General features: G+C 42.9%; 1 protein-coding gene across 4 annotated transcripts in view; it reads right to left on the bottom strand.

The window, feature by feature from the left end:
- The window catches only part of LOC126215355 (F-box/LRR-repeat protein 17-like), a 110,425-nt gene extending 93,073 nt beyond the window's left edge, over positions 1 to 17,352 (bottom strand). For all 4 annotated transcript variants that reach the window (XM_049942043.1, XM_049942047.1, XM_049942046.1 and 1 more), the window contains exon 1: positions 16,760 to 17,352. The gene's annotated coding sequence lies outside the window, so the exon portion shown is untranslated. The remainder of the gene's footprint in view (positions 1 to 16,759) is intronic.
- Positions 17,353 to 18,852: the final 1,500 nt, after the last annotated feature.

The following is an 18,852-nucleotide window of genomic DNA, read 5'->3' as shown; positions in this document are numbered from 1 at the left end:
GTGTCACGTCGTCCATTAACAGCCCTTTTCAGTCTATCCCAGACATGTTCGATATTCATGTCTGGAGAACATGCTGACCACTCTGGTCGAGCGATGCCGTTATCCTGAAGGAAGTCATTCACAACATGTGCACGATGGGGGCGCGAATTGTCATACACGAAGACGAATCCCTCGCCAATATACTGCCGATGCGGTTGCGCTATCGGCAGGAGGATGGCATTCACGTATTGTTCAGCTGTTACGGCGCCTTCCATGACCACCAGCGGCGTACGTGGGTCCCACATAACGCCACCCCAAAATAGCAGGGAACCCCCACCTTGCTGCATTCGCTGGACAGTGTGTCTAAGGCGTTCAGCCTGACGGGGTTGCCTCCAAACACGTCTCCGACGATTGTCTGGTTGCAGACATATGCGGCACTCATCGGTGAAGTGAACGTGATGACAATCCTGAGCGGTCCATTCGGCATGTTCTTGATCCCACCTGTACCGCGCTGCACGGTGTCGTGGTTGCAAAGACGGACTTCGCCACGGACGTCGGGAGTGAAGTTGCGCATCGTGCAGCCTACTGCGCACAGTTTGAATCGTAACACGACATCCTGTGGCTGCACGAAAAGCATTATTCAACACAGTGCGTGGTGTTGCTGTCACGGTTCCGTAGGTAGCGGTTATCCACTGCAGTAGCAGCCCTTGGGCGGCCTGAGCGAGGCACGTCATCTACAGTTCCTGTCTCTCTGTGTCTCCTCCGTGTCCGAACAACATCGCTTTGGCTCACTCCGAGACGTCTGGACACTTCCCTTTTTGAGAGCCCTTCCTGGCACAAAGTATAAATGCGACGCGATCGAGCCGTGGTATTGACCGTCTAGGCACGGTTGAACTACAGACAACACGAGCCGTGTACCTCCTTCCTGGTGGAATGACTGGAACTAATTGGCTGTCGGACTCACTCCGTCTAATAGGCGCTGCTCATGCGTGGTTGTTTACATCTTTGGGCGGGTTTAGTGACATCTGTGTTCAGTCAAAAGTGGTTCAAATGGCTCTGAGCACTATGGGACTTAACTGCTAAGATCATCAGTCCCCTAGAACGTGGAACTACTTAAACCTAACTAACCTAAGGACATCACACACACACCCACACCCGAGGCAGGATTCGAACCTGCGACTGTAGCTGTCGCGCGGTTCCAGACTGAAGCGCCTAGAACCGTTCGGCCACAGTGGCCGGCTTCTGTTCAGTCATAGGGACTGTGTCTGTGATACAATATCCACAGTCAACGTCTATCTTCAGTAGTTTTGGGAACGGAGGTGATTCGAACATAGTGATGTTTAACAAAATGGTCGTCTGCGTGGGCTGTTCCGTCAGCTGTCCGGCTTTTTCACTCACTCTCAGGGCCTGCGTGGCTTCACTTACGCCGTGGTCACAGTCGCCCCGATATCGGTCGATTCCGCCGACGACCGACATCAGCCGGAAACGGCCAATCTTCTCAAATCAGTACGCCATTACGTGCGCGGTCACGGTGTCATTGCCCGAGCGCACAGACTTCGGGTAACTGTCGATGAAATTCACGTCTGTTTTTTTTCGGTCGTAATGGCCGACACGACACGAAACGTGGACTGTGGGTAACTGGTGTTTAGTCAAAGGCTGAGTTTTGTTACATCCTGGACATAAAAAATATCATTGGGATATAGCCGCCCGTAACCTATGGAGTGAAATCACTGGTTTTTTGGAAACCAAAAGTAGGCAAAATATAATTTGTTCCAGTGACAAGGGTGGTGTGTCTCATGCTTTAAGTTATAGTGCTGGATCTGTTTTGTTTATGGTAGGTGGATATTAGCTGTTTACAAATCATTATTACTGCTTAATAACGTTCTTTGCAAATGCGTGTACCTGTGTATTTCTACTTTCAGGATGTATACGCAGACAAGAAAAAATTTTCCGATTTTTCCCGGATTTCCCAGTTAAAGCACATTTTCCCACGTGAAAATTACCCTCGTTCCATGATAGGTGACAATATACTTTACCTCAGAGCTGTAAAAATATCAGTCCTTCGAACGGTAAAGGTTTTACCTCGGAGCTGTAAAAATATCAGTCCTTTGAGTGGTAAAGGTTTTATACACCAGCGTTGAACTTCCTGGGACTTCAGAGAACGAAAACACTCGGTAAAATAAGTTTTGGAAAGATCTCTGATGTGCAGCAACATTTACGCTCCATATTTTCTTATTCGAATTACGGAAGTATAGATTCGAATTCCACCAAATATAGTACGTAAGTTTCCGAAGCATTGAAATCGAGATTGAAATGCGCGTTTGTTAGCCAATCATAGCTCATGTCACGTGATTTCGCCAGCCAATGACAGCAGACATTCAGAGCACAGGACACGTGATGTAGACAGCCAATAGCAGCATCACTGTAACTGGCGCGATCGCACAAACAGGAAAAGTTAATGGTTTAAATTAATGTACATACTGTAGCTACAAGAAAAGCTAAGGTTTCACATACGATAATGGTCTTTTTGCGTGTGTTACACTTTAAGACACATCACACAAATGTACCAGTAAAATTTTAAATAATGACAATGTCTGGACTTCTGGACTCTTCACGTTGTTGTAAGTGGCTGGTTCTCAATGTGTTAAGTTTTAAATCTGAGTTAAACGCTCGCTGATTTAAGCATTTCATTGCACATTTTCACGCGTAACATAATTCATCTTGCGTAAAAGGAAATTTACTTTTAAAGTAAGGCTTTTCGAAGCACCATTCACAATATTTTCGCCGGCCGTTGTGGCCGAGCGGTTCTAGGTGCTTTAGTCTGGAACCGCGCGACAGCTACGGTCGCAAGTTCGAAACCTGCCTCGGGCACGAATGGGTGTGATGTCCTTAGGTTAGTTAGGTTTAAGTAGTTCTAAGTTCTAGGGGACTGATGACCTCAGGTGTTAAGTCCCCTAGTACTCAGAGCCATTTGAACCACAATATTTTCCCGCGACCTGTGAGAAATAGATTCGTTTCTGCAGTTGCCAGAAAGCGCCGGAAAACAGGCGTTACTGCTCGTGGGCAGCTGTGAGGACGCAGGAAGCCCGTATGTTCGTGTATTTAAGAGATATTACACGACGTCATAAAAGAAATAGAACATCGGAGGTTACTAAAGCATCGGAATTTCGTAAACCATACTCAAATGCACAATTCAGCTTAAAGTGCACATTCATACGTCCAGATTCACAATGAAGTAGAACGAACCTGATTTCAGGTTTTCAGGACACAAATTTTCTTAGCATACCAGTATTATCTCGTGTTTGCTTCTTTACTATGGCATAATGCAATTTGCTTGAAGTACCAGTACTGTATTGTCTTATGTTTAGTTCTTTGTTATGGCTTAATGTCATACATGCCAGAGGATGAAAATGTGCACTTTAAAACCAGTGAACAGTTGATAAAAGCCAATAGTGTGGAATGAAACACTTCGTTTCCAATAAATTGACTGCTTCTGCGAAAAAGATTAACAAAAGCGGCATTTATTTAGAAAACCGACAAAAATAACTTCATCGTTCTGCAAGGCAATTAATGCCGGACTTCCAAAAACGAGGCAATACAGTAAAATCAGAAAACTGAAACAAACAACATATCTTAGCCTTCCGTGATTATGTGACTGTACTTTAATTCACTTAGCAGCTCCCAGCCACAGATACGCGTTTTGTTTTCATTTGACGTTAGAACTGTAAACGAGAAGAAAACAGGAAAATCACTAATCGTAAACACGGTTCACGCGGAGACTAACCCAGCTTGGGCGCGCCAGAAAAAATTTTCCGGGTAACATCTGGCTGCTTGTTACTGCTGCCGGCCGATGTGACCGAGCGGTTCTAGGCGCTTCAGTCCGGAACCGCGCTGCTGCTACGGTCGCAGCTTCGAATCCTGCCTCGGGCATGGATGTGTGTGATGTCCTTAGGTTAGTTAGGTTTAAGTAGCTCTAAAGACTGATGACCTCAGATGTTAAATTCCACAGTGCTTACAGCCCTTTGAACCATTTTGTTACTGCTTCTGATACAGCCAACAGCCACGCTTCAAACAGGAAAAGGTACTGCCCATAGGCAACTCAACTGCGCATGCGCACGAGCCCGCTGGCAACTGCTCAAACGAACTTAAATCTAAACAATTGTGACGTCACGTTCATCGGTAGCAATTTATTGGTATTAAGTATTCCACAGTCTTCGTCCTAAAGCCTCTGACCATTTTCCTGTTTATTAGTTCTTACCAGTTAAAATTACATAAAATTCAAAACTGAAGACTAAAACAATGAAAAATTCCCGGAATTCTAAAAATTTCCCTGGTTTTTGTCGGTTTTTGCCCGTATGAAAAAATTCCAGGTTTTTCCCGTATTTCTCGGAGCTTATACACCCTGACTTTTCTCTGTTTTAGGTGTTCAGAGTGTTTTATATTCTAAACTTTATGCGTGTCTTTCAAATGTTTATTGAATGACTGTCATTTACGGGTAAGTGCAGTATGTCTGCACAAATTCAAATTAATTCAACAGAACAGACTTCGAGTAGGCTCCTACCCGGAGACGTGTGATTCCAGGTCTATTAAAAAAATCCGATAATCACTTTAAATGCAGTCCTGGCTCTAGTATAACTAGAAGTGACACATTGATGTTTCATATCTGGCGATTACATCTTTCCACCCATCAGGCTTATACTGCGTTCTGAGAAGTACAGTTTCAAAATTTGTGTGTGATATGGTGGATGGTATTTACGATGCCCTAAACACTAATTTAAAATCTAATATTTTCACTCTTGCACCACACATTCCGGTACTACGAAATTTTTAATTTATTCTACGACGAATGCTTCGTACAAATGCATCAAACGATGCTGTAATATTGTTGATTTTCTTTATTAAAAGATATACTCAATCTATATAATACTGCCACCAGATATTTTGTTACTTCCTTCCTCATATTCACTGGGCAAGTGTTAAAAGAACATTGAAGGTAACTAGATTCTTATCTGAATATACTGCCAGTACCGCATTAATTTTCACCATAAAGTGAGCTGCTGTGAAACCGCTAATCTACCTTTCATTAATTAAATAATTGAAACTAAAAATTAAATAATTCTTGTTGATTCAAATTTTGATCCATGCGCCATATAATAGAAACATCTACTTTCACCACGTAAATTATCCATATGTGCTCATAACCTCACTGGTAAACTTTTACACACCAAACTCGCACATCCTGTCACTGTAGAATAATAAACTATACTCTGAACGCGTTTTGGAGAGATCCTGAGTGCGGTGTATCATTTAAACTACAATTAGCATATCGATCAACCAAGAACATTTATAATAATAAATGCCTATCTCCCAATTCCAAACTAGAACACACACTACCAAACAGTTATCCACCCTGAAGCCCTATACGCCTCAGAAGGCTAGAATCTGAACAGGAAACGCTTTGCAGATAAACTAGAGATTCGGGAGAGGAAGACCCCGAAAAAATTCTGGGACCGATCAGAACAGATTGTGAGTATAGAAGGCAATCGAACCAGGAGCTGTACAATCATACCGAGATAATCACAGATGTAACCAGGAAGAGGCGCCTCTATTTCTGCGGACATATCGCAAGGATGGACCGAACGAGAGTGACCTGCTGACTTTTCAACTACTGGAAGAGCAGAAGCATCGTGGCACTGTGGCTGATAGACGTCCATGAATAGCGACATTAGAAACCGAGCGCTTCTCAGAAGGACACTAAACAAAAGGTTTCAGGGCAATCACCCCGTAAAAAGACCGGCGCCCTTTGGACAAAGGAGAGAAAGGAGAAACATCGCCACAGAATGCGGGATATGGCTACGAAGTCTTTCGCGACGTATTTCTTGAATAAAAGTCTCTCGGTGTACACGCCACGTCAGTTCAGGATAAAACTCCAAGCTTTCGTCCACTACCTCCATGGTCGTAGTCAGGGCTAAAACTGTCGTGAACGGTCTTTTTTTTTTCTTTATTGAATTTCGATCCCTCCCGAAGGAGGCGGGCTGGCAGCAGCGTAGTATGCCGCTCTTCAGCCTGCAGACTTTGTTAAAAAGATGAAGAGAATAAAAATCGTGGAACTTAAAACATAGAACAAAGGGATGATGATGCGGATAAAATACATACAAAGTAGACAGGTAAAATAATAGACAATTTAAAAAAAAACCACGGCGACAGTCTGGTTTCTGTTCACTAAAGACATAAAATTCACACACAGCGACAGCATTGACAAATGTGACATACCACAGCCGAGAGCAGGTGGGGGGGGGGGGGGAACTGGACAGATGATGGGAAAATAAAAAAGGGGGGAAGGAAAGGAAAAGAGAAGGGGAGACGGGGGAAAGGAGCCAATGGAGGATGACGACTCATAAAAGGGGTGCGGGGTGCTGGGCAGACGCGACAGGGAGTGGGGAAGGCAGAGGATGGGAATACAAAAGTACTCAAGGGGGGGGGGGACAAGGGAGGTAGGGAGAGGTTTGGTGGGGAGAAAATGGGATGGAAGGGGGGAAGAGGGAGCCCAGGGAAAGGACGGAGGAAAGGAGGGGGGGTGAGGATCAGAGTTGATAGGAGGGATAGATGGAGGGAGAGAGGGCATCATCTGGGACGAGGAGTTGATGGAAGCCGCCTTGGGAAAGGAGATGTAGGGTGTAGAGATGGAGGGTAGGGGGGACACAACAGTGGAGACGCGGCAGGGGGTGGGGATGGGAGAGGAGAGGAGCACCCAGGGGGTGAGGGGGATCAAGGCGGCGGGAGGTGTAGAGGAGGCGGATATGTTCGAGGAACAGGAGCATATGGGGGGAAAGGAATGAGGTCGTAGAGGATCCAAGTGGGGGATGGGAGGCAGATACGGAAGGCGAGGCGGAGTGCATGATGCTCGAGGATCTGGAGGAACTTATAGAATTTGGGGGGGATGGGGGGAGCAGATATCCAGGCGGGACTGTCATAATAGAGGATGGGACGGCCAGAGAGGAGGAGTTGGAGGCGGTTGTGAGCTTTAGATTGGATGGAGCGGAGATGAGGGATCGAGGTGAGGTGACGGTTAATGGTGAGGCCAAGGTAGGTGAGAGTGGGGGAGAGGTGGATGGGATGGGCACACACGGTAGGGGAGAAATCGAGGAGCCGGAAGGAGCGAGTGGTGCGACCTACGAAACGTGAACTGGCGAGGCTCCCACTTTTATAAGCAAAGGACGGCTTCTGACTGGCTGGAATACGTCATAGTAACAGCGATATGGCGCGTAGTGGTGCCCTCTACTTCCACAGCTGTAGTTTCTATCCCGCATCGCTTGCAGCGCCATCCCTCGAATCAGGAGGTAAAGTGCGAGAAGTTTTCCTCTGCGATTTTTCTTTATCCACTGCACTCTTCCAGCTGTTGCTAAGTGCGTAACCGTTGTCTCTGTTAAAGTTGTTATCGCTAAGTCTAATTTCGACTGCTTCCCGGATCACAGAGTCCCAGTAATTCGATGCGTGGGCTATTACTCCGGTTTCTTCAAATAAAATCTTATGCTTGTTAAGCAGGCTATGCTCAGCCACCGCTGATTTTTCCAAATACCTGTTTTCAGGTGGCGCTGGTGCTCGATGCAGCGGTCGGCAACGGTTCTTACCGACTCGCCCACGTAATTCTCGCCGCATTCGCAAGGAATACTATAAATTCCAGGTACCCTTAAGCCGGGACTATCTTTGACTGGTCTCAACATTTCCTTAATTTTCGTGGTCGGAAAACTGGCTTTATTCCTTGCCTCTTTAGGACTTTGCCTATCCTGCTTGTTGCAGCACCGCAAAATGGAAGCCGTGCTATGTGTTGGTCCTCTTCTTGTATATGGCCGGCATCATGTCTTGCTTTCTTGGGCAATACAGATTTAATTTCACCGGCAGAATAACCATTCCTCTTAGTCGTCAAATGGTTAATCTCGGGACCGAGGTGGTCCTCGTCGGAAATAGTCCTGGCTCTGTGTACTGAAGTATTCAGCATAGCTCTCTTCTGAAACGGATGATGGAAGCTGTGGCTATGCAGATGTAAGTCTGTATGCGTTGGCTTCCTGTACACAGAATGGCCCAGTCGTCCATCCGCTTTTCGCTCCACCAACGCATCTAAAAAAGGTAACTTCCTTTCCTTCTCTACCTCCATTGTAAATTTTATGTTTGGATGTACACCATTCAAATGTTCGACGAACTGCTGCAGCGTGTCACTGCCAGATTACTGGGCAAACATCAAGTCCCTCCCAAGGCTGAAAAATTGGATGTCGTGGTACTTGGCTGGCCCATTCGGAAGAAGAAGAAGAAGAAGAAGAAGCTACAGGGTGTCTCACGAAAGACGTCCGGATTCGTAGTTCTCTGACACCAATACTTTGCGCATACTCCCTTACACTATGCGCCTGAGTGTAATGGTGTTCTGTTTACAGTTCTCCTGTACAGTTTCCATTTGGTACGGTATACAAGAAGGATCAAAGAGTGTTTCTTGTGTTGAACTATGCAAAAACAGAAGCGTGTGTGCAATATCGGCTCGAATTCATACGAAACTTTCCCAGTGTTGCACCGTTCCCAATGATGCGACGACACGCAGATTAGTGAAGAAATTTCAGGGCACTGGATCCGAATTACACAAACGAAGGCCTAGACAATCTGGTGTTTTAAGCGAAAATAAATTAGACGAGATCGGGGAGTCCTTAGGAAGATGTCCGAGAAAATCTCGGCGCCGTTTGGCACTGCAGACTGGTTGTCAAGAACATCTGCTCACAGAGCTCAGCACAAGCCGAAATTGAAACCGTAGAAAATAACGGTAGTGCATCGACTCAGATACTGTTGCTTGACGTCGTTACTGCAACTGGCTGTTACAGTCTGTGTACGATGGGGAAGTTGATCCTGAGATGCTTTCTTTTCTGATTAAGCCTGGCTGCATTTATTGGGGTACATAGATTCCCAGAGCAGTCGACATTGGAGCTCCGAAAATCCTCGTGAATTACATCAATAATCTCTGCATGATGTGAAAAGTGGAGTGCGGTGTGCAGTTAGTGCAATATTTTTCCACGAGGCAATACGTTCTGAAAGGCATGTAAACAATATATTACATTTTTTTTTCGAGAAGCGACACCTAATAAAAAGATGTACGGTTACTTTATACAGGACAATGCGAGAACACACGTCGCTAAAGGTTCGATGACAGCAATACGAAGTGTTTTTGATGAAGGGGTAGTTGACTGGCGTCCCCGATCTCCAGATCTAAATCTGCGTGATCTTTTATCTTTCGACAATTTCAAAAGACAATATGTATGCAACCAATCCTCGGCTAGTACTTTCCCAGACTTCGGCAACCGAAATTCCTGGAGTGTTTGCTAATGTGTCCAGGCTGCTCTTACCACAGACGGACATCATTCTGAGCACCTACCGTAAATAAAGGGAAGCTTAGGGGGGTGGGCGTAAGGCGTCAAACGGGCGGACTTGGAGCAGGAGGGGCACCACAAGACATTTTAACTTCCACTGGCTGTACTTTTACAAATAAATTCGTAAAACTTTGTCAGCATGAGCGGGAAGCATTCAGGATTCACACCCACAGCAGTGGAAGTTCAGATACATAACAAAAAAAATTTCTTTTTTCATGCGAAATTTCATCATATTTCACTTACTGTTGGCTGCAATTGTGCTACGAGTACACATTTCTTCACAAGAAAGATTCTTAGATGAATTTTGCACTGCTTCTTAAACACAAATTCCTTACTGCAAAAGACTAGAATTTTCCAAATCTATTAAAAACTGATAAAAACCGAGATAATTGACTACAAATTTTGAGTTTTGACTAAAGACGAAGTTTAAAATATAACAGCTCATTCATTCTTTATAAATTAGATGAATTCTACAGTTTCATACACCTGTAAGTATGATTTGTATGCTGTGCAGAATTCATCGCAAAATCTCTCTTACCTGTAAGAACAAATGTAGTAAGTGAAAAAATTATGAAATTTTACATGTTGTTGTTGTCTTCAGTCCTGAGGCTGGTTTGATGCAGCTCTCCATGCTACTCTATCCTGTGCAAGATGATTCATCTCCCAGTACCTACGGCAGCCTACATCCTTCTGAATCTGCTTAGTGTATTCATCTCTTGGTCTCCCTCTACGATTTTCACCCTCCACGCTGCCCTCCAATACTAAATTTGTGATCCCTTGATACCTCAGAACATGTCCTACCAACCGATCCCTTCTTCTAGTCAAGTTGTGCCACAAACTCCTCTTCTCTCCAATTCTATTCAATACCTCCTCATTTGTTATGTGATCTACCCATCTAATCTTCAGCATTCTTCTGTAACCCCACATTTCGAAAGCTTCTATTCTCTTCGTGTCTAAACTATTTATCGTCCACGTTTCACTTCCATACAGGGCTACACTCCGTACAAATACTTTCAGAAACAACTTCCCGACACTTAAATCTATACTCGATGTTGACAAATTTCTCTTCTTCAGAAACGCTTTCCTTTCCATTGCCAGTCTACGTTTTATATCTTCTCTACTTCGACCATCATCAGTTATTTTGCTCCCCAAATAGCAAAACTCATCTACTACTTTAAGTGTCTCATTTCCTAATCTAATTCCCTCAGCATCAGCCGACTTAATTCGACTACATTCCATTACCCTCGTTTTGCTTTTGTTGATGTTCATTTTATACTCTCCTTTCAAGACACTGTCCATTCCGTTCAACTGCTCTTCCAAGTCCTTTGCTGTCTCTGACAGAATTACAATGTCATCGGCGAACCTCAACATTTTTATTTCTTCTCCATGGATTTTAATACCTACTCCAAATTTTTCTTTTGTTTCCTTCACTGCTTGCTCAATATATAGATTGAATAACATCGGGGAGAGGCTACAACCCTGTCTCACTCCCTTCCCAACCGCTGCTTCCCTTTCATGCCCCTCGGCTCTTGTAACTGCCATCTGGTTTCTGTACAAATTGTAAATAGCCTTTCGCTCCCTGTATTTTACCCCTGCCATCTTTAGAATTTGAAAGAGAGTATTCTAGTTTGATTGTCAAAAGCTTTCTCTAAGTCTACAAATGCTAGAAACCGAGGTCAGCTTCCACTAGTTTTTTCATTCGTCTGTATAGAATTCGCGTGAGTATTTTGCAGCGGTAACTTAAACTGATAATTCGGTAATTTTCACATCTGTCAACACCTGCTTTCTTTGGGATTGGAATTATTATATTCTTCTTGAAGCCTGAGGGCATTTCGCTGGTCTCATACATGTTGCTCACCAGATAGTAGCTCTCCCAAGGCCGCTAGTAGTTCTAATGGAATGCTGTCTACTCCCAGGGCCTTGTTTCGACTCGGGCCTTTCAGTGCTCTGTCAAACTCTTCACGCAGTATCGTATCTCCCATTTCATCTTCATCTACATCCTCTTCTATTTCCATAATATTGTCCTCAAGTACATCAACCTTGCATAGACCCTCTATATACCCCTTCCACCTTTCTGCTTTCCCTTCTTTGGTTAGAACTGGGTTTCCATATGAGCTCTTGATATTCATACAAGTGGTTCTCTTTTCTCCAAAGGTGTCTTTAATTTTCCTGTAGGCAGTATCTATCTTACTCCTAGTGAAATAAGCCTCTACATCCTTACATTTGTGCTCTATCCATCCCTGTTTAACCACTTTGCACTTCCTTTGGATCTCATTTCTGAGACGTTTGTATTCCTTTTTGCCTGCTTCATTTACTGCATTTTTATATTTTCTCCTTTCATCAATTAAATTCAATATTTTTTCTTAGTTTACATGTAAAAAGAAGTTACTTTGTTATGTTTTTGAACTTACACTGCTACGAGTGTGAATCGTGTTTCGTTCCTGTTCATGCTGACAAAGTATTACGAATTTATTTGTAAAAGTATAGACAGTGGTAACTGAAATGTGCTGCGGTGGCTCTCCTGATCCGGGTCGGTTGATCAGATGGCCACGTTGTTCGTGCAACTTAAAACACTGGTGGCGTCCGGGGGGGGGGGGGGGGGGTACGACGGCCGCGCCTCCCGGGCCTCTTTCGTGACACATGCCGTGCAAATTTTCGTAATACATGCGTATAAGATGGTGGTTCCTTCTGACGCTAATTGGTAGTGAGAGAAGTGAAGTGGTGCCACAAAGTTACAGCGTTTTTAACTTTTCTGGCATGACGTCCTTTCCTTCATCTCATATTCGCAAATTTTGATTGGTAATTTTAATAACCGAAGACAGAGTTACGTTACCCGCCACAGTCCTTTTTCGTGACATGCATTCGGCGTCTTTTTAATAACAAACGGCAGTGCAGCGGTCGTCTCCGAGCACAGAGGCGTCGTGGTACCGATCCCATACTACGGGCCTGACATACACTGAAGCGGCAAAGAAACTGATACAGGCGTGCGCATTCAAAGAGACACACAGGCAGCCGGAATGCGGCGCTGCGGTCGGCAGCGCCTACGGAAGACGACGAGTGTCTGGCGCAGTTGTCGGATCGTTTACTGCAGGTTATCAAGATTTACGTGAGTTTGAACGTGGCATTATAGTCCCCGCACGAGAGATGGGACACAGGATCTCCGAGGTAGCGATGAAGTGGGGATTTTCCCTTACGACCATTTCACGAGTACACCGTGAATATCAGGTACCCGGTAAAACATCAGGTCTCCCGACATCGCTGTGGCCAGAAAAAGATCCTACAAGAACGGGACCAACGACGACTGAAGAGAATCGCCCAACCTGACGTAAGTGCGACCCATCCGAAAATTGCTGCAGGTTTCAGTGCTGGGCCACGAACAAGTGGCAGCGTGCGAACCGTTCGACGAAACATCATCGATATGCGCTTCCGGAGCAGAAGTCAGACGCTTGGATTCTCGATGACTGCACGACACAAAGCTTTATGCGTCGCCTGGGCCCGTCAACGCCGACATTGGACTGTTTATGACTGGAAACATGTTGCCTGGTCGGACGAGTCTCGTTTCAAATTGTATCGAGCGGATGGGCGTGTACGGGTGTGGAGACAACCTCGTGAATCCAAGGACCCTGCATGCCAGCAGGGGACTGTTCAAGCTGGTAGAGGCTCTGTAATGGTGTGCGGCGTATAGCTCTTGGAGTGATATGGGACCCCTGACACGTCTAGACACGGTTCTCGCAGGTGACAAGTACGTAAGCATCCTGTCTGATCACCTGCATCCATGGACTTGGCCAATTCCAGCGGGTCAATGCGACACCCCACACGTCCAGAATTGCTACAGAGTGGCTCCAGGAACACTCTTCTGAGTTTAGACGCTCCCACTGGCCACCAAACTCCCCAGACATGAACATTATTGAGCATATCCGGGGTGCCTGGCAACGTGCTGACAGAAGAGAATCCATCTCGTCGCACTCCTACGGATTCGTGGACAGCCGTGCAGGGTTCGTGGTGTCCACTCCCTCCAGTCAGTCGAGTGCATCCCACGTCGTGCCCCACACGATATTAGGCAGGTGTAAGTGCTTCAAAGACTGCAATCATGGAATTTAACATACGGAAACAAATAGAATTTGACATGAAATTATCCATAGAAAATGACATTGTAAATAAGGAAAAATGGACAAAATTCTTCGGAATTACAATCCAGGACAGCCTCAAACGGGACATGCATATCGATTCCTTAGCATGTAAGCTGTCGAAGAATGTGTTTGCTATAAATATGATTAGCAAATATTGTAAGGGCATTTGTGTACTAAAAACTGTTTATCATGCCCTATTCTCATCAAATTTAAACCATGCTGTAGAAATATGGGGTGCAACAACTCAAGCCAACCTAAGCACATTATTAATACTACAGAATAAAGCTATCAGAATTATTTGTGGTGCCAAACCTCGAGAATCGTGTCGGAATCTGTTCCCAAAATTAGCTGTGCTTACCATTATAGGTGTATACATATTGAAAGTTATACTGCTTGTGAAAACAATAAATCCAAATTTCAACTGTGACCTGCACCAGTACGATTCAAGGCTAAAGTTCAGATACCCCACAGAACAGCTTTATATGAAAAAAATGGACTTCATGCTGGGCTGAAGCTATTCAATGCCCAACCAAAAAGTCTCACAACCCTTCCCACTAACAAAACATCACCTACAAAGAATTCTAATTGAAAACCCTTTTAATTCCCTAGACAAGTATTATACCTGTATGAAAAGTGCTTCATAAGTATGCCAAGCTGATAGTTTTAACTAACCTACAACTAATATAATGTTGATAACAACAATATTTGTAATATTGTGATTGTATGCTACGACATGTAAAATGCATCAAAACGTAAAATTTATTAATACAAACAAATCTTTAGTTTGTAATTTATATACTGACGTATTCAGAAAATAATCTGTATGATGTCCTGACACTGTATGATTTCTAGGGATTGTATCTGATTATTCGATGTTGAATAAATACTATTATTATTATGAGTTTGTGAAAAAAATTTGTTTTGCCTTAGACAAGTCTAGCAAAGTTGCAGGATTGTTCTGTGACCTCATAAAAGCATTTGATTGTGTAAACCATCAACTGCTCCTGTATAAAATGGAAAAATACGGAACTGGAGGTCATGTTTTAGAGTGGTTCAGGTTATACCTCACAAAGAGAAAACAAAGAGTAGTTATATCATCAAGCAAGGGAAATTTCTTCTCTGAATGGATGATCATTTCACAAGGTGTTCCACAAGGCTGACTTTTGGTTCCAATTTTATTCTTACTGTACATAAATGACTTGCCACTAAACATAAATTCACACTCAGTTTTATTCACTGATGATACGGCTGCCCTCATCAAAACCACTCACTCACAACAAATTCCTTCAACAGCTACAAATCTATTAGACAGTTTAGAAAACTGGTTCCGACTAAATGTGTTACAATTGCATATTGGAAAAAAGACATTTACTACAGTTCAAAACTATAAACTCTAAGATAAATGAAATTCATATTACCTGCAGTAACCAAGTACTGAAAGAATCAGATTGTGTTAAATTTTTAGGAATCAAAATTTATCCTGGTCTTCATATATAGAATACTTAGCAAATAAGATAAACAGCCTGACCTTTGCTATGAAGATTTTGTCATATTCAACTAGCATGGAGATAAGAAAAGTAGTTTATCACAGCTATTTTGAAGCTGTTATAAGGTATGGCATTATCTTTTGGGGTAATACAAGCAAAGTCATTAGAATATTAAAATTACAAAAATCAATTGTTAGAAATATGTGTAACGCAAGACCAAAAAAATCTTGTCGCCCACTGTTAAGAAATCTAGAGATATTAAGTGCCCTCTGTTTGTACATCTCTGAACTGATTCTTTTGTATACAGTAACCGTATGTTATTCGTAGACAACAATTTTAAGCATCAATACAGCACTAGAAATAAGACAAACTTCATGCTTCCTACTCACAGGTTAAAGTCATATGCACAAACCCCACAATAATAGGCATGCTAAAAAAGAAACAAATAAACAGCATGGAGCTAGAGCAATTTAAATCAAAGCTGCGCAAGTTATTAGTGGAAAAAATTTTATTACTCTGTAGGAGAATTTATGAATGATGATGTGGAAGTCTGAGCAAGGAAACACCACCTGTAAATTACGCTTAGCAGTTTTGTGTCAAATAAATGATTGTAAAAATATGTCCACTATGCAAACACTGTTGTTATATATTACTTTGTAATTCATGTAAACTGGAGTGTTGATATATTGTTTTTGTAATACTGTATATACAAATTGTAATTGTAATGTAAATGTAATGTTGACGAGTCCCCAGTACATCAGATCTGTGATTTGACTTTGTATGTTACGGGATAATAAAAATTCTGATTCTGAAGAACCTCTGACTGAGTCATTTAAAGAATGTTTGATTAGGAAACTTCTTATTGACAATTTTCGTCCATGAATACTATGATCTCATATTTCCCACCAGAAATGTGCTACAGAAATAATAACATCCACAGATCTATGTAAATAATGTCTGTAAGGTTTTGACTCATAGTTAGTAAGCATCTATGCATTTACATTTTTACTGATGTTTGTTTATTGTATATATCTATATGCATTTTTATGTGAACACAATTTATGACACAGATAACACTGTAGTAAAGTAGTATTAAGACTCATTTATATGCCTGGTTGTAAGCACAGTTTTATAAGACCATGAGATGAAACGATTATGCTTGGCGAGACACAGGCTGGACACACATGGTTTTTGAGGAAGGTTTAATTTCGCGACCACGAATTTCGGTTTTTTTTTTTTTTTTTTTTTTTTTATTTTTTTTTTTTATTTTTGAAGGGCAGGAATCTCTCGTGCTTTGTTCTCTGCGGTCGTTTTCCCTTTGTTGCGACTAGGAATTTCACATGTACTGTGCAACATGGAACGGTCGTGGTCTCATGTGTGTTGACAGTAATCTTGCACATATGAGCCACTCAGTAGGAATGTTAAACCAGACTGCTGTAGTATATAGCAGCATCATATTTCTATGCAGGCATGGTTTCAATGTAAACAAGTTTAATAAAGTTTAATATTTATATATTATGTAAATAGTTAGATATTTAGTACGCCGCTTTCTGGTATTCAGGTAGCAGGGACTCACTTGTAAATAAGATGTAAATTTGCAAAAGCGACTGTTTACATGTGTCGCAAATAGTGCCACAAGGATACGTGGACTATCAACAGAACATGGGGCACTCAAGAGAGTGCGAAATGTGGACTTCGAAGTGTTTACTTATAATTACGAGAAAGAGATTATAAACAATGGCTAGGTTCCACTTACCGTTTGTTGACGATGTGTAGCAGCCGACGGGAGAGGAACCAACGTCTTCAGCCTCTTCTTGTGGCCTAATCCAATGAGTGATAAAACATTCACACACGCACACAAAATGACCATAGTGACATGCTACTTTTCAGGCACAAACTGTCACTAATTTCGCTAAAGACACAGTGCTGGGACGATGTGTTATCGACAACACATGAACAGTGCAATCACACACGATGAGACTTTACGGCGCGATGAATGAAATGTGCTAGCAGAGACGTTTAATAAATGCATGCTTAAAAATAAGCGTATAAACACACTAAATAAGAAACACTGTTGAGACACTTTTGTTGTGTTTATTCAAACCGGGAACGATTTTAAAACAGTATGACAAGCTTCAGTCGTGTGAACTGTTAACCCTCTAGTGAATAAACAGTGACAATTTACATTCATGCTAGAGGGATACTTATCACACAACACAACACGTGCTTATCCGAACCTTTTTCCCAGGACGCTACAGTGTGTATTGATATATAAAGGACTGATTCTGCCGCGTTTTACGCATTTCATGAACGCAAGAAGCTTCGCGTGGATTGGCACTGCGTGCTTCCGCGCAGCAATGCAACTCGAATCACGTGCGCAGAACGTGCCTGCCCATATAGTTCCACCGGCCGGCAGCAGGGCGCGCGGCATGCGGCGAGTGATCGGGTGACGTCACCGCTACGAGATGGCGCTAGCTGCCACCTGTTGCTAGAGAGCCTGTACAGGGACAGAGTGGCCAACCGGACGATACGGCGGCCATTTTTCTGCCAAACTCCGGGCGGAACTTTTGAATGGCCGGTAGTGGAGTACAGACTCACCGAATCAAAAGCACACGACAATATGGCGAAATCATTCGTTAAATGCCTTTCTTTACAGCTATAATATAATGATAGCAGCCTACTACGTACAGCACAGGAAAATTTGATACAGTGACTGTAAAAATTATTCGTTACTTGCATTTATCTCCTTTAAAGTTCGTTTACTAGACATATTGCAATAAAAGTAACGTAAACAAAAAAAATATAGTGTATAGCATTTGTTTTGTATCGGAAGTGCATCACGCTAAAGATTTAACGTACCTGTATTACGTCAGATGAATGAAAGTCGTAAGTAGTTGAAACTTCCTGGCAGATTAAAACTGTGTGCCGGAGCGAGACTCGAACTCGGGACCTTTGCCTTCCGCGGGCAAGCGCTCTACCAACTGAGCTATCCAAGCACTTGCCCGCGAAAGGCAAAGGTCCCGAGTTCGAGTCTCGGTCCGGCACACAGTTTTAATCTGCAAGGAAGTTTCATATTAGCGCACACTCCGCTACAGAGTGAAAATTTCATTCTCGTAAGCAGTTGTTTACTTGTGACATGCAAAAAGTGTGAGACGTATTAGTACTTCTTGTCACGTCTTCAAACTTTTTGCATGTCATAAATAAACAACCGCTTACGACTTTACTGAACACCTCTCGTAGATAACAAACGAAAAAGATTACACAAATCAGGTAATGTTAAATGTAGGCTACTGTAATAACGACCAAATATAACAAGAAAACTACCGTATCCCTTCTACGCCACAGTAAGTAGGCCTATTAAAAACTGTCTTCAAGTGTACCTACATTTATTTACTACGAATAATGTTTCAGCAACCACGACAACTGCGGAAAACGTGCTTACAACTTGCCTGCGTCCGTGATGGCTGGGTGTTGTGTGCTGTCCTTAAGTTAGTTAGGTTTAAGTAGTTCTAAGTTCTAGGGGACTGATGACCTCAGAAGTTAAGTCCCTGTTCTGATTCGGAACGAAATAAAGTTTGACGCTATAAAGTCGAATGAGCGTGGCACAACAATTACAGGAACTTTCCGTTTCCAGCAAGGACGTCAGATAATGGCTTCAGAAAAGCTTGTGATGGTACCAGTATGCACGAACTGTTAAAGAAATAAAAGCTTACAAATGCAGTGAATTGTAATAGGCCTACCTGTTTTGCGTGACTAAAAGTACTTAAAAAAACTGCCCACTGCTTTCGTCTTTCTTGATTGCGTGGAAATGCTAACATGCGAAATCCACCTCCGCCTCTATTGGAACAA

The sequence above is a fragment of the Schistocerca nitens genome, chromosome 12 (assembly GCF_023898315.1).
Source record: "Schistocerca nitens isolate TAMUIC-IGC-003100 chromosome 12, iqSchNite1.1, whole genome shotgun sequence".
Taxonomy (NCBI): Eukaryota; Metazoa; Arthropoda; class Insecta; order Orthoptera; family Acrididae; genus Schistocerca; species Schistocerca nitens.
Note: the sequence above shows the minus strand (reverse complement) of the source record. Positions and strands in the feature narration are given on the sequence as shown.